At 47.0% G+C, this 14797-nt stretch overlaps 1 long non-coding RNA gene across 1 annotated transcript; it reads left to right on the forward strand.

The window, feature by feature from the left end:
- The first annotated feature begins 2869 nt into the window (after positions 1-2869).
- LOC119869090 lies at positions 2870-5845 on the forward strand. Its single transcript, XR_005386797.1, has 3 exons — positions 2870-3352; positions 4749-4885; positions 5494-5845. It is a non-coding gene; the product is annotated as an uncharacterized LOC119869090 (long non-coding RNA).
- The last annotated feature ends 8952 nt before the right edge of the window (positions 5846-14797 follow it).

Below are 14797 nucleotides of genomic sequence, written 5' to 3' on the forward strand. Positions count from 1 at the left end.
GGCACTACTTCAGGCTTTCCTACCTGCACGATCAGACGCATGATATAATCATAAGGTTAAAAAAAGAGACAAATGATTTTATAAAATGTTTTTAAATGTCTATTTAAATGAAAGCCAAAGTCATTCCTTTTTTAAAAAACATTTTATTTACTTATTCATTAGACACATAGAGAGAGAGAGGCAGAGACACAGTCAGAGGGTGAAGCACGGTCCCCTCAGGGAACCTGATGTAGGTCTCGATCCCAAGACCCTAGAATCATGACCTGAGCCATTGGCAGATGCTCAATCACTGAGCCACCAGGTGCAACTGCACTGAGGTTTTAACTGCAACTTCCATCGTTATTCTCCATGCAGTCCACACAGATCTGAAAACAATGTCCTAGTGATTCCACCTACATCTTCACAGTGACATCGTCAGTGAGACTTAATCAGTGTATTTGGGAAGGATTTCTAAAAAAGAACATTCATCCAACTACAAGTGCAGAGAAATAGGGAGATGGAGCAGCAGGCTCCTTGCAGGAAGCCGGTTGTGGGACTTGATCCCAGGATTCCAGGATCATGACCTGAGACAAAGACGGACGCTTAACCAGTGAGCCACCCAGGTGTCCCTCACACAGAGAAATGAGAGTGTAGCCTAAAATCTATGCTGCAAGGTGGGAGACCATGTGCGTGGACACATGTCCTGATCATAGGAGGAGAGTGGGTAGATATCTGGGGACAGGACCTGAGTCCTATGGCCAACTGATCCCCAGGTCATGCAGGGTGAGGTGGTGTCAGGATGCCAGAAGGTGATTGAGACATATTTATGAGGTGTCAGGCTTGATCAGAGCTGGGAACACCACCTAGCACTGACTGTGGCCTCTTCTCAGGTCTCACAGTTGGGACCTCCCTAACCACACCCCAGCCCCACATAGCCCCTCCCCTACTTACCCCCCTGACATCCTAAGCAGAGGGACCTGACCCAGGGCCAGGGAGGGGTCAGAGATCTGGGGTCTCATTTGCATGGGAGGGCCCCTCCCTCTCTCAGAGGATGAAGAGTGGAAGGGAGAGACGAAGGGAGGCTCTGCTCAGCTGAGGGGCCACTGAAGACAGAATCAGTGATGACCTCCACCATGGGCTGGTCCCCTCTCCTCCTCACCCTCCTGGCTCACTGCACAGGTGACTGGATGTGGGACAGAGGAGGGGCTCTTGGAGGGCATGTGGGGTCCTGCATCTTCCTCTTGTATCCAGCATCACCCTCTCTGTGTCTCTGCCTCTTGCAGGGTTCTGGGCCCAGTCTGTGCTGACTCAGCCTCCCTCAGTGTTCAGGTCCCTGGGCCAGAGGGTCACCATCTCCTGCACTGGAAGCAGCTGCAACGTCGGTAGAGGTTATGTGATCTGGTACCAACAGCTCCTGGGAACACGCCCAAGAACCCTCATATATGGTAGTAGTAACCAACCCTCAGGGGTCCCCAATCGATTCTCTGGCTCCAGGTCAGGCAGCACAGCCACTCTGACAATCTCTGGGTTCCAGGCTGAGGATGAGGCTGATTATTACTGCTCATCCTGGGACAGCAGTCTCAGTGCTCTCACAGTGCTCCAGGTCTGTGGGGAAGTGAGACAAAGACCCACTTACCCATCTGCAAAGTGAGTGAGCACCCCAGCAGCTACCTGCTTAGGCTCCCCCTTGGTTTCTGCTCATTCTTCAGTTGATACCCTAGGCCCAGGTGCATCTGGGGGACCCTCCTGGGAATGGAGACTCCTTCACGTCTCTGACCTCAGAGTCACTCAGAGTAGCCCATTGTACACAGAAGGTGTCAAATGAAAGAGACAGTTTTGTCCTCAGGATCAGGGACAGGTTCTTTTAGGCTAGTGTACATTCACTTTTCATCTTCTGATTTCTCAGTAAATGAAACACCCTTAGGTCATGAAGCTATCATGGTCCTTCAGCCCCATCCCTGTTCTGCTGATGCACATGTCACATCTTTTTGCAGCTGGGATCATTATTGCCTTAGCTTCAACCAAATGACTAGTTTTCCTTATTATTTGTTGATTGCATGGATCACATAAATCAATGCCACAATCAAAATTATAAAAGGTATAAAAAAAAGCTTTCCAGAGAAAAACCACCATGTGCTCGTTTATGGAAACTTTATGCATAATGAGCAACCCTGAAAGCAATAAAAAAATTTACACACTGATTTTTATACCAGCTGTTTATAAAATGATCAGACTTGATGTAATGAAGATGTCCTCAAACATGATGTATATTAATAGAGGGTGATATTAGTCAATATTTAAAGAAAATAAGTTCTCAAGTCCTAAAATATGCATAAGTATTAACTGCAAATTTCTTTGGAAGAACATACCACAGGCTACACTCCACATCATTGGAATCTCATTGTATTTTGGAAGAGGTGGGAATCTAGAGGTCCTAAGGAGGCCAGGTATTGACAGCAGGGGGAGGAAGGAGGAGGGTGAGTGTGTGAGGTGACTGCATTCCTGGTGATGTCAGTCTCCTACAGGGCCCATTGAGGGCAGCCACACCACTGCTGTGTTGTCACAGCTCAGTAAACTCTACCCCAGAGCGACAGCACCTTTGTACAGACAGAGAAGGTCATCTAGGAGTCTGGGATCCATGATGGAGCTGACAGGGTGACATCATCCCATCCACTGCTCAAGGAGGTGTGACCCCCTGTCCTTGAAAGGGGGAGGATAGGAGGGAGGGGTTCTGAGGGAGTTTGAACAGGCAGTTAGAAAAGGGAGCAAAGAAACTTCACATGAGCCCCTTAGTCCAGATGTCAGAGTGTGTCCCCAGGGCGGGGGGGTCAGGCATTGTGATGTGTCAGAGCCGTGCCTGGAATTGAACCACGACCTCCGTGGTCACAGAGGGTGGGATCCAGCGTTGTCCCTTCAGGAACAGAAGGTCTTGTGTAGTGAGGGTCTCAGCCTCTCCATAACCAATGTCAAAGTCGGATCTGCCCTTGTGGATCTGGTGATGACTGCAAGAGGTCCTTCAGCTACAACACAGGAAACTTTGAAAAATAGAGCTTGGTCATCTATAAACCTGTAATTATAGCACACACCTGGGGCCACAGACAGAGGAGATCATAGAGACAGAGCGAGCCTGTGGTCTCCCCACCAGGAGTGTGGACAAAGGCTCCGCCCACAGAGAAGGAGCTGGGGTGAGACACAGAGAGAGACCAGGCTTCAGGGACCCTAGTGGAGTCCATGGGGTCAACATCCCTGATGTCCTTGTCCATGTGCTCCCTGCCCTGGGGATCGTGCTGACCCTGAGCCTCACTCTGATCCTGGAGAAGCAGTGGAGCAGTGGGGACAGTTGAAGACAGTCCCCAGGGAGGAGGCACAGCAGGTGATTCTGAGACATTTGGGTTCATGAGGTGCAGCCTTAGGAAGGCTGAGTGTGACTTTGTTATGGCCTGTCTTCCATGCAGAAGGGGTCAGGACCCAGAGCACGGGAGGCAGGGGGCTCTGCTCTGGGTTCCTGTCCCCTCATCAGTCAGGGGGTACCCAGGCTGGGGCAGCAGGGGACTGGGGCTCTTCCCCTGGGGTCCATGGGGTGCTGGCCCTAGAAGGCAGTTCCTGCGTGTGTCTAGGTCCAGGGCCCACCTGCTGTCAGCTCCAGGCCCCCACAGCTCAGGAGGATCCTCCAGGGCCCCTCCATGACCAAAATCAGGGAGAGGAATTTGGGGCGGAATTGTTGACCAGGATATATTCTCCTCCTCCCAGTTGCAGAAGGGATGAGAGAGAGCCCCCAGCTCTGCCTCCCTGTGCTTGAGGTCCTGGGGATGTGCAGGTGGGTGCAGAAGTTAGGGTTCATCTCCACCCCCACTTCATTGTGCCCACTGTCCCAGGTACTGCAGCCTGACCTTGGACATTCAACTCATGCTCCTCCCTGAATTCTCCTCCCCCTGGGGTGAGAAGGTCTGCAAACATCCCCCTAACAAATGCTCACTCCCCTCAGCCTTGCCTGCACATTCCCGTGGGGTTCCAGGGACACTGCCTCCAGGACTCCTGTCCCCCTGCTGCACCTGGGGAGGAGGCTCTGGGTCTGTCCCAGGCTACTGTCCCCCCTTCCCAGTCACACCCACCCTGGGGCCTGCTCACCAGGCCTGCACACCAGCCTCAGGCCATGGGCCTTGCTCCTGCTGCTCAAGGTCTGGGGCCCCCATTTCTGAGCTAGGAATTCAGTGTTTGTGCTCCTTCCCCAGATCTTCTACTCCTTCATGAACAGAGAATCCTCTCCCTGCCTGAGGCTCCCCTGTACTGACAGCAGCACCCTCTCAGGGGCCTGTCATAGTAGAGACCTTGGTTCACACAATCCTCTTCCTCCTTCTCTCCCTGCCTTCCTCCTGCTGCACAGGCCTGAAAGGCCCCTGGGAGCACAGCTGCTTGCATCCCCACCTGCTGTGTCCCTGTCTCAGTTGCTCTGCCCTGACAACTTGATATCTTCAGTCTTGCCCTGTCCTCTCTGCCCACCCATCCAGGGAGGAGATCCCCAAATGAGGGGATCTCACCAGGGAGGTGACCCAAATGTCACCAGGTGCTGGTGCTTCTGTGAAATCACTGCCTTCCATCCTGATTTGAGGATCCTTATGCCCTGCTTTGATTTTCTCTTCTATGACTCTTTGTGCAGGACACGGTTACTCCTCTCTTGAGATGAACTTGAAAGGCGCTCCAATGAGGAGCTCCCGAAATGTCCCACAGGTGGGATAGGCTTAGTCTTTTGCATGACTTTTATTTTGTAGACATTCCCACAGTCACAGGAGTGATTATAGCTGGATGACTGTTCCCTCCATGTGGGAATCTCTCAGCCACAGACAGTGTATCCATGTTCCTTGCATCAGACCCCACATGCTGCTTCATACAGTCTTTCATGTCACAGGTGAGTGTTGGTGACACAACTCTGGATGTTAACCTCAGGACACTGAGGACCCTGAGTGGGACATGTAACCAGCAGGTGGCACTGTGCATGTCCTGGGTCCAGCAGGGAGACCCTCCCAGCTGGGGGAGGCCCTGGACCTCAGGGCTGGGCAGAGGCTGAGACCCCAGCACCCTGGTGCCCTCAGGGCCTGGCAGAGACTCCTGGGCAGTGTCCTGTGGGGTTCCCACAGCTGCTTCCTCCACCCATCCCTGTTTCCCACTCTGAACAGAGCCTGTTCTCAGCCTTTTTGTCCTCAGGTCCTACCTCTGATCCTGAATCAGTAATCAAGTAGAGTCTGAGAGTCGGGCAGAAGGTGCAAAGTTGCATAAAAAGCACTTTCATTTCTCTGGGTCAGCAGTGAGATATGACACTCCTGGGACAGGCCAGTCCCACTGTGGTGGCAGGGTCTTCAGAAACATGGGGTAGATACCTGTCCTCCTGTTCCTGTCTCTTTGGTCAGGTAGAGACAAAATCTGACTTCTGGGGGAGCTTCCAAGATGTTAACAGCCCCCACAACTGAGAAGCTTCTGGCAAAATGCTCTGTCACTCATGCATGTCCGTGTTTGTAGGTACCCTGTCCCAGCCTCTGCTACTCAGCCACCCCCGTCTCTGTGTCTCCAGGCACTAAAGCCAGATTCATCTGCACCCTGCGTAACATGAAAAGAGAGGTAGGACACAGGAAGAGGGAGAAGCAGTGTCCCTGCAGGGAGCGCGATGTGGGACTGGATCCAAGGGCCCAAGGATCATGCCCTGAGACAAAGGCAGATGCTCATCCACCGAGCCACCCAGGAATCCCAACAAAGACTTTAAAAACAAAAATCTCGGACTTCCTCCTCTTGTCTCTCCTTTACTACACACACTACATGTTTCACATATCATACTATTGTCTTTTTTTAAATAATAAATGTATTTTTTATTGGTGTTCAATTTACCAACATACAGAATAACACCCAGTGCTCATCCTGTCAAGTGCCCCCCTCAGTGCCTGTCACCCATTCACCCCCACCCGCACCCTCCTCCCCTTCCACCACCCCTAGTTCTTTCCCAGAGTTAGGAGTCTTTATGTTCTGTCTCCCTTTCTGATATTTCCCACACATTTCTTCTCTCTTTATGTATACAATGGAATATTACTCAGCCATTAGAAATGACAAATACCCACCATGTGCTTCATACGATTGTCTTAAATCCTACGTTTTTTTAGGTTTTGTTTTGTTTTCTCTTTTTTCTTCTTTTCTCCAAAACCAGAAATTCTGTGGGATGTGGTACCTACTGGGTGTTCTACAATGTATGTCAATGCAGCACTTAATTTCTCTGTCCAGAGATTGTGTCACATGCACAGGATCAGAGCTCAGTCCCTGGACACGGCTACCTTCTTTGATCCCAACAGGAAGGAATAGCTTACCTTCTGTCCAACTTGGGTAAGAATCAGGAGTTCTCATGATTCCCTCCTCAGATTTGATTATCTTAGTAGAGCAGCTCACAGAACTCTGGGAAACTCTTTCTTCTGTTTGCCAGTCCATTAAAGGATCTGATAAATGAGATAGGTGAACAGCCAGGTGGAGAGACACCTAGGGCTAAATCTGGGAGTGACTTATGTGTAGTAGCTTCTCTGCCTGTGAAGTTGGGATGTATCACGCTCCTGGAATGGATGTGCCTACCCTCTTGGATCTCATTCCCTCTTTCTCAAGGATGAGGCTAAACAGGTGTATTTTCCCAGCCTCATACCAGGGCTTGATCTCTCTAGAGACCAGCCCCATCTCTCTAGGGAGCCACCCAGGAGCCCACACAGAGTGCCTTCATTCAAACAAAGATGCTCCCAGTGCTCTTGTCACTTAAGAATTGATGATGGTTTCAGGAGCCAGGAACCAGGGGTAGTCTTGACTGTAATTTCTAAGATCTCACAATAAGATGTCTCAATTGAAAATGGCGCCAAGACAGTCAGGCTCATACCCCCATCTCATGCCATAAAATCTGACTCTTGTGTGACTGAGGACACAAACATAGCCCGTATGTTAACAACCACCTTGGTCACAGACAGAATTTCAAAGTCTAAAATAGCTGTCCATGATCCTTATTGTTAACTGTTTGAAGAAATGAATAAATGGTGGAAGAAGAGACACATCCCAGTATAGAGCTTTCAAGTAACAGGTGCATGCAGTTAGCACTGTGGGATGTTAGGAATAATCTCCCCTCATAAAGTGTGGACAAAGTCACCAAATCAAGAAGAGTCTGAAAAAGTGTCACAGTGAGAGATGCTTAAGGAGACTTCAGAACTAAATGTTGCAAAGAATCCTGAACTGGATCTGAGAAAATCAAAGGGAGATAAGGAAAGCATGCCTAGGAGAAACATGTTTACTACTGCATTATACTTTGAAGATATTGGATTCTTACTGAAGATCCTGGATTCCTTACGAAAGTTCCAACAAGGGATGCCTGGGTGGCTCATCAGATGAGTGTCTGGCTTCGGCTCAGGGTGTGCTCTTGCAGTCCCAGGACCCAGTCCCACATCAGGATCCCTGCATGGAGCCTGCTTCTCTCTCTGCCTGTGTCTCTGCCTCTCTCTCTCTCTCTCTCTCTCTCTCTCTCTCTCTCTCTCTCTCCCTCTGACTTTTATAAATAAATGAAATCTTAAAAGAAAGAAAGTTCAAACATGAAATCTGGGGATACTCCCTGAGTTCATACAGTTATATTTGCATGTGACTTTGAGGAAATGCAAATTTCTCTTCAGGGATAACCAGGTAGTCAAAATATCTGAGTAGGAATTTAAAATAAATACTGGTCTTGCCAGGATATAGAAAATACCCAATGAGAAATTAAGGTGGGGAAATAACAAAAGGAGCAAATGATAAAACCTGGCACAAAAATCCCAACAAGAAATATATGACACAGTTATGCACAAACACCCACTTTACTCAGAGAAACCTATGACTATAGAGAAAAAAGATAATATTATTCACCAGTACATGTTGAGTCTATATGATTAAATCACTTTCTTATATCACAAAGTCTATCTGAATCTAAGGATGTGATCTATTACATATCTTGCAAATTTTTACCAAACTGTGATCTTTGAATCATGGAGCATTTTCAATCCTAGAATATGTTCATTTTATTCTGATGTCCTGAAGAACCCTTACAGGACATTCAAACAGGGTAAATAACAAAAGCCTGTAAACTGTCCCCTGGCAAGTGGCATCCAGCATGGCACTATGTGTCCTTCAGCTTTTTCTAGAATCTCATGTGGGAGTCACCGGCCTTTCAGTTGTTATGCTGAAGGGTAAACACAAATGTGCCATTTATTTTGCCCAATGATAATAGTGTTTTTCTTAATAATAAATTTATTTTTTATTGGTGATCAATACGCCACCATAGAGAATAATACCCAGTGCTCATCCTGTCAAGTGTCCCCCTCAGTGCCTGTCACCCATTCACCCCCACCCCCAGCCCTCCTCCCCCTTCCACCACCCCTAGTTCTTTCCCAGAGTTAGGAGTCCTTATGTTCTGTCTCCCTTTCTGATATTTCCCACACATTTTTCCTCCCTTCCCTTATATTGCCTTTAATTATTATTTTTATTCCCCAAATGAATGAGAATATAATGTTTGTCCTTCAATTGTCTAATTTCACTCAGCATAATACCCTCCAGTTCCATCCACGTTGAAGCAAATGGTGGGTATTTGTTATTTATAATGGCTGAGTAGTATTGCATTGTATACATAAACCGCATCTTCTTTATCCATTCATCTTTTGATGGACACCGAGGCTCCATCCACTGTTTCACTATTGTGAACATTGCTGCTATAAACATCAGGGTGCAGGTGTTCGAGCGATTCATTGCATCTATATCTTTGGGGTAAATCCCCAACAGTGCAATTGCTGGGTCGTAGGGAAGGTCTATTTTTAACACTCTGAGGAACCTCCACACAGTTTTCCAGAGCGACTGCACCATTTCACATTCCCACCAACAGTGTAAGAGGGTTCCCTTTTCTCCACATCCTCTCCAACCTTTGTGGTTTCCTGCCTTGTTAATTTTCCCCATTCTCACTGGTGTGAGGTGGTATCTCATTGTGGTTTTGATTTGTATTTCCCTGATGGCAAGTGATTCAGAGCATTTTCTTTCTTTTTTTTAATATTTTTTTTATTTATTTATGACAGTCACACAGAGAGAGAGAGAGAGAGAGGCAGAGACACAGGCAGAGGGAGAAGCAGGCTCCATGCACCGGGAGCCCGATGTGGGATTCGAACCCGGGTCTCCAGGATCGCGCCCTGGGCCAAAGGCAGGCGCCAAACCGTTGCGCCACCCAGGGATCCCTCAGAGCATTTTCTAATGTGCATGTTGGCAATGTCTGTGTCTTCCTCTGTGAGATTTCTCTTCATGCCTTTTGCTCATTTCATGATTGGATTGTTTGTTTCTTTGGTGTTGAGTTTAATAAGTTCTTTATAGATCATGGAAACTAGCACTTTATCTGATACGTCATTTGCAAATATCTTCTCCCATTCTGTCGGTTGTTTTTTAGTTTTGTTGACTGTATCCTTTGCTGTGCAAAAGCTTCTTATCTTGATGAAGTCCCAAGAGTTCATTTTTGCTTTTGTTTCTATTGCCTTCGTGGATGTATCTTGCAAGAAGGTACTGTGGCTGTGTTCAAAAAGGGTGTTGCCTGTATTCTCCTCTAGGATTTTGATGGAATCTTGTCTCACATTTAGATCTTTCATCCATTTTGAGTTTATCTTTGTGTATGGTGAAAGAGAGTGGTCTAGTTTCATTCTTCTGCATGTGGATGTCCAATTTTCCCAGCACCATCTATTGAAGAGACTGTCTTTCTTCCAGTGGGTAGTCTTTCCTCCTTTATAGAATATTAGTTGCCCATAAAGTTCAGGGTCCACTTCTGGGTTCTCTATTCTGTTCCATTGACCTATGTGTCTTTTTTTGTGCCAGTACCACACTGTCTTAAAGACCACAGCTTTGTAGTACAACCTGAAATCTGGCATTGTGATGCCCCCGCTATGGTTTTCTTTTTTAAAATACCCCTGGCTATTCAGGGTCTTTTCTGATTCCACACAAATCTTAAAATAATTTGTTCTAACTCTCTGAAGAAGGCCCATGGTATTTTGTTTTGTTTTTTGTTTTTTGCTTTTTTTTAATAATAAATATATTTTTTATTGGTGTTCAGTTTTCCAACATACAGAATAACACCCAGTGCTCATCCGGTCAAGTGCCCCCCTCAGTGCCCATCACCCATTCACCCCCACCCCCCCACCATCCTCTCCTTCCACCACCCCTAGTTCATTTCCCAGAGTTCGGAGTCTTTATGTTCTGTCTCACTCTCTGATATTTCCCACACATTTCTTCTCCCTTCCCTTATATTCCCTTTCACTATTATTTATATTCCCCAAATGAATGAGAACATATAATGTTTGTCCTTCTCCGATTGACTTACTTCACTCGGAGTCTTTATGTTCTGTCTCACTCTCTGATATTTCCCACACATTTCTTCTCCCTTCCCTTATATTCCCTTTCACTATTATTTATATTCCCCAAATGAATGAGAACATATAATGTTTGTCCTTCTCCGATTGACTTACTTCACTCAGCATAATACCCTCCAGTTCCATCCACGTTGAAGCAAATGGTGGATATTTGTCATTTCTAATGGCTGAGTAATATTCCATTGTATACATAAACCACACCTTCTTTATCCCTTCATCTTTTAATGGACACTGAGGCTCCATCTATTGAAGAGACTGTCTTTCTTCCAGTGGATAGTCTTTCCTCCTTTTTCAAATATTAGTTGACCATAAAGTTCAGGGTCCACTTCTGGGTTCTCTATTCTGTTCCACTGATCTATGTGTCTCTTTTTGTGCCAGTACCACACTGTCTTGATGACTACAGCTTTGTAGTATAACCTGAAATCTGTCATTGTGATTCCCCCAGATATGGTTTTCTTTTGTAACATTCCCCTGGCTAAACACTCTTGTGTTTTGGGAGGTTTTTGATGACTGCTTCAATTTCCTCCCTGGTTATTGGCCTGTTCAGGCTTTCTATTTCTTCCTGTTCCAGTTTTGGTAGTTTGTGGCTTTCCAGGAATGCGTCCATTTCTTCTAGACTGCCTAATTTATTGGCGTATAGCTGTTCATAATATGTTTTAAAAATCGTTTGTATTTCCTTGGTGTTGGTAGTGATCTCTCCTTTCTCATTCATGATTTTATTAATTTGAGTCTTCTCTCTCTTCTTTTTAATAAGGCTGGCTAATGGTTTATCTATCTTATTAATTCTTTCAAAGAACCAACTCCTGGTTCTGTTGATCTGTTCCACAGTTCTTCTGGTCTCGATTTCTTTGAGTTCTGCTTGAATCTTTATTAACTCCCTTCTTCTCTTGGGTGTAGGATCTATTTGCTGTTTTTTCTCTAGCTCCTTTATGTGTAAGGTTAGCTTTTGTATTTGAGTCCTTTCCAGTTTTTGAATGGATGCTTGTATTGCGATGCATTTCCCCCTTAGGACTGCTTTTGCTGCATCCCAAAGAGTTTGAATGGTTGTATCTTCATTCTCATTAGTTTCCATGAATCTTTTTAATTCTTCCTTAATTTCCTGGTTGACCCTTTCATCTTTTAGCAGGATGGTCCTTAACCTCCACGTGTTTGAGGTCCTTCCAACCTCTTGTTGTGATTTAGTTCTAATTTCAAGGCATTATGGTCTGAGAATATGCAGGGGACAATCCCAATCTTTTGGTATCGGTTCAGACCCGATTTGTGACCCAATATGTGGTCTATTCTGGAGAAAGTTCCATGTGCGCTTGAGAAGAATGTGTATTCAGTTGAGTTTGGTTGTAAAGTTCTGTAGATATCTGTGAAATCCATCTGGTCCAGTGTATCATTTAAAGCTCTCGTTTCTTTGGAGATGTTGTGTTTAGAAGACCTATCGAGTATAGAAAGAGCTGGATTGAAGTCACCAAGTATAAGTGTATTATTATCTAAGTATTGTTTCACTTTGGTTAATAATTTATTTATATATTTGGCAGCTCCCACATTCGGGGCATATATATTGAGGATTGTTAAGTCCTCTTGTTGAATAGATCCTTTAAGTATGATATAGTGTCCCTCTTCATCTCTCACTACAGTCTTTGGGGTAAATTTTAGTTTATCTGATATAAGGATGGCTACCCCTGCTTTCTTTTGAGGACCATTCGAATGGTAAATGGTTCTCCAACCTTTTATTTTCAGGCTGTAGGTGTCCTTCTGTCTAAAATGAGTCTCTTGTAGACAGCAAACAGATGGGTCCTGCTTTTTTATCCAGTCTGAAACCCTGCGCCTTTTGATGGGGTCATTAACCCCTTCACATTCAGAGTTACTATTGAGAGATATGAGTTTAGTGTCATCATGATATCTATTCAGTCTTTGTTTTTGTGGACTATTCCACTGAACTTCTTCTTAAAGGGGAATTTTAAGAGTCCCCCTTAAAATTTCTGGCAGAGCTGGTTTGGAGGTCACATATTCTTTTAGTTGCTGCCTGTCTTGGAAGCTCTTTATCTCTCCTTCCATTTTGAATGAGAGCCTTGCTGGATAAAGTATTCTTGGTTGCATGTTCTTCTCATTTAGGACCCTGAATATATCCTGCCAGCCCTTTCTGGCCTGCCAGGTCTCTGTGGAGAGGTCTGCTGTTACCCTAATACTCTTCCCCATAAAAGTCAAGGATTTCTTGTCTCTTGCTGCTTTAAGGATCTTCTCTTTATCTTTGGAATTTGCAAGCTTCACTATTAAATGTCCAGGTGTTGAACGGTTTTTATTGATTTTAGGGGGGGATCTATTTCCTGGATCTGAATGCCTGTTTCCCTTCCCAGATTAGGAAAGTTTTCAGCTAGAATTTATTCAAATACATATTCTGGCCCTCCGTCCCTTTCGGCGCACTCGGGAACCGCAATTAAATGTAGGTTTTTCTTTCTCAGGCTGTCGTTTATTTCCCTTAATCTATCTTCATGGTATTTTAATTGTTTGTCTCTTTTTTCCTCGGTTTCCCTCTTTGCTATCAACTTGTCTTCTATGTCACTCACTCGTTCTTCCACCTCGTTAACCCTCGTCGTTAGGACTTCTAGTTTGGATTGCATCTCATTCAATGGATTTTTAATTTCTGCCTGATTAGCTCTAAATTCTGCAGTCATGAAGTCTCTTGAGTCCTTTATACTTTTTTCTAGAGCCACCAGTAGCTGTATAATAATGCTTCTGAATTGGCTTTCTGACATTGAATTGTAATCCAGATTTTGTAACTCTGTGGGAGAGAGGACTGTTTCTGATTCTTTCTTTTGAGGTGAGGTTTTCCTTCTAGTCATTTTGCTCAGTGCAGAGTGGCCAAAAGCAAGTTGTATTGGGAAAAAGAGAAAAAGAGAGGAGAGAAAGAAGGAAAGAAAAGAGAAAGAGAAAAAAATAGGGAAGAAAAAAAAACGAAAAGAAAAAAAAAGAAGAAGAAAAAGAGAAAGAAAAAGAAAGGAGAAAAAAAACGGGGGTGGGGGAAGGAAACAAATCAAAAAGCAAACCAAAACAAAACAAAACAAAAAAAAGAAAAAGAAAAAAAAAGAACCACGGGGGAGTATCTTCTGATTCTGTGAACTTTAAGTCCCTTGGCTTCTCCTGGAAGATGTCAGTCTAGCTGGTCTTCTGGGGGAGGGGCCTGTTGTGCTGATTTTCATGTGTTAGCAGTTGGGGGAGCTGCTCTGCCCCCCGCCTGGTGCAGGGCTCAGTGGTGGTTGTTTACCCCGTGAGGCCGCAGGAGGAACAGCCCCAGTGGCGGGGCCAGGTCTGGAAACCTGGATTCAGCTCCGGCAGGAACTCCGTCTGCAGGGCCTGGAGGCTCCGGGGCGGGGCCGCTGATCTGCTCAGCTGGGGCAGGAGCATCCTTGCTGTCCTGGGCCCTCCCGGCCTCTGCCTGTCCCGGGGGAGGCCGGATCCTGGGCTGTGTCCCGGCGCCCTGTGCTCCGGAGCCTGCGCTGGTGGATTCGCGCTCCCGGGCCGCGCAGCCCCCTCCGCGGAGCTGCCGCCCAAGCCCCTCCGAGCTGCTCCTGGAACCGCGCAGGCCCCTCTGCACGGAGCCTCTTCCTCTGCCCGAGCCCCTCCGAGCTGCTCCCGGGCCGCGCAGCCCCCTCCGCGGAGCTGCCGCCCAAGCCCCTCCGAGCTGCTCCCGGGGCCGCGCAGCCCCCTCCGCGGAGCTGCCGCCCGAGCCCCTCCAGCTGCTCCGGGTCCCGCCGGGTCCCACAGTGCGCGCTGCAGCCCTTAGGGAGCTCGGCGCACTCTCCTGGGCGCGCAGTTGCTCTGTTACTGTCCCGGGGAGCCCGAGGGCATCCCCGCCCTCCTGGGTCCTGCTCCAACTCCCTGCGGGCCCCTTTCCGCCCGGGAAGGTCGGTGCAGCTCCTGCTCCTCCAGGACGGGGCTCTCCTGTCCTGGGGACACTCGCCCGGCCTCAGCCCGGCTCCTCGCGGGGCCCCTCCCCCTTGGAGGCCTTTGTTTCTTTCTCTCTTCCCCCCCCCCCCCCCCCCGTCTTCCTACCCTGATAGATGCGCGAACTCTTCTCACTGTAGCATTCCAGCTGGTCTCTCTTTAAATCTCAGGCCGAATTCATAGATTTTCAGGATAATTTGAAGGTTTTCTAGGTAATTTGGTGGAGACAGGTGATTTGGGGACCCTACTCTTCTGCCATCTTGCTCCTCCCTCCTGGAGACCAAGATTTAGGTCAAAAGTAAGTCTTATCCTATATCATGCCAAATAATGGACATGACAGGGAATATCAGTTGTGAAGAAAGGTATCAACCCATCTCAGCTAAGGTTCCAGAGCTCAGGGAATGACCAGGAAATCCAGGGACACAGGAGTGGGTATCCAAGGGAGTGTTGTG

The sequence above is a fragment of the Canis lupus genome, unplaced genomic scaffold (assembly GCF_011100685.1).
Source record: "Canis lupus familiaris isolate Mischka breed German Shepherd unplaced genomic scaffold, alternate assembly UU_Cfam_GSD_1.0 chrUn_S1537H1723, whole genome shotgun sequence".
In the NCBI taxonomy this organism is placed as follows: Eukaryota; Metazoa; Chordata; class Mammalia; order Carnivora; family Canidae; genus Canis; species Canis lupus.